This window comes from Electrophorus electricus, chromosome 11, assembly GCF_013358815.1.
Source record: "Electrophorus electricus isolate fEleEle1 chromosome 11, fEleEle1.pri, whole genome shotgun sequence".
Lineage (NCBI taxonomy): Eukaryota > Metazoa > Chordata > Actinopteri > Gymnotiformes > Gymnotidae > Electrophorus > Electrophorus electricus.
The window spans coordinates 4,307,876-4,310,000 of record NC_049545.1 but is presented as its reverse complement, the minus strand read 5'-3'; positions in this window follow the sequence as shown (position 1 = coordinate 4,310,000).

Below are 2,125 nucleotides of genomic sequence, written 5' to 3'. Positions count from 1 at the left end.
TTTTTGACAGTACTATCCAAAATTGTATATTACATAAAAAGGTTATTTCAATAGGCTTATATTTAGTTTCTCTTGTTCAGACTGCAACAGCATTGGGGTAGACCCACCAGTATCACACGTACACTACAGACTTGTAAACAATCCAACAATATACCCATAAAAGCACAAAATAAAATTGAAAGCATTATATATATAGTTTTTGCAAGCATCTTAAAATATCTTAAATTCTTCATTCCCTGGGGCATGTTTATTTATTGCATGAATATTATTACTATGATTAGCAGTAATCTATTATTAGTGCGATTTTTTTTTTTGCCTTGATAATACTGCGATTTACCCCTATAATAATACCTCAGTGACACTGCTGCAGTACAGCGGTCTGTAGTGTCATGTTTGTCTGGTAGAGAAAAGAGAACCCGACACGTCCCACACCAGCCGTCTGTGTGCACTAGCCTCCGCCGGGCACACTCTCCTCAAACCAGCTCCCTTCATGCTGTTGTGTGAAGCACAAGCAAGGAGTTTGACTGACCGAATGACATACTCTGTGCTTCAGTACAGTTTCTGGGGCTTGTGGACCGTAGACAAACTTTACAAGCTAACTATTCTGAACCCTTTCTTGCAACTCTGTTATAAAAACATCTTAAATATCTAAGTAAGCCACTCGAGGGCAGCAGACACTAGCTGTGTTTATAGATGTTCTACGGTATTTCACAGTATTGTATACAGCCACAAACTGCAATGATGGTCCCAAAGGAATGTGTGTGCTCTAAAGTATTGTACAGGGAGTCCTAGCTAGTTCTAAAATCTTCATTTCATCTCTATACTTAAATAACTTACCTAAATTCCAAAGAAACCCCATATGAAAACTGGATTTGAGCATGTCCCACTCTTAGGATAAAAAACAAACAAATTGATTTTAATAAAATTGATTATAGACGCTCATGATTACTCAATGATTACTTATGTATGACAATTTATAGTGTTAATAGTGTTAATATGCATTTATTCTTTTACTTGCATGCTCTCGGATGTCATGAAATATCATTAGGAGCACTCTTTATTTGGCTCTCAGTTGCTTCTTCACTTGTGTCATGCTTGTGTATGTAACTAGTAATGCTCAGGCCTGAGTGAAAGTGCAGCTGGCAGGTTGTGAGTGTCACTGGCATTTCCAAAGTCCTGTACGCTGGAGCAGCAGGATGCAGGCCCTGGGACCTGGGCATCATAGAGATCGCCAGCAGCCAGGAACGCCCTGTGTATGGTGCATGTGTGCAGTGGGCTACAGTAAGCAGGCATCTCTGAGGGAGGGTCAAAGTGGAGAAGAGTGAAATCTAGAAGGCATACATGATTGGACAATTTTCCCATGACTTAAAGTATGAATCATTTATTGCACACAACTCTCTTTGATTTCTAATTAGTTTGAAGTTTAGGGTTTGAATAATTACTTTATTTGCGCTGTTGTAACAGAACTAAAGCCCTTGTGCCTGACTAATTAAAGCAAGGCTTGGGGTCTATGGTATTTTTATAAGTTTGGTTATTCACTGATAAAAGTTTCAAATGTTGTAAAAGGTCCTATTTTTGGATGGCAATATATCATTCATCACATTTATAGAACTGTATGCTGAGTAAGACGAACACTATGAGGACAGCGAAGTAGTCTGGGTTGTGGATGATATACAATTATGTGCAAAATAATAGCAGTCTAACATCACTAATGTATTTAATTACTGATTTTGGCAGAAAAGATAATACAACATGGGAAGGTATAGCCGAGTAATGGGCAACCAACAGAATCAACAGTCATGACATGCACGCTGCTAATTGGGTGTAATTGACGCATTTAATGAAAGGGGCGTGTTCAAATTAATAGCAGTGTGGAGTTCAATTAGTGAGATCATTCATTCTATGAAGAAACAGGTGTCAATTAAAAGAAAGAGTGCAGCAAATGTTGTACCTGCTGGTTTTAGCCCTTGCTCAGTGAGTAAAATGGGCCGTTCCAGACATTGTACCAAAGGAAAAAGAACTTTCATTAAGAAGTTGATTGGAGAGGGGAAAACATATAAAGAAGTGCAGAAAATAATTGGCTGCTCAGCTAAAATGATCTCAAATGCTTTAGAATGGCAAACAA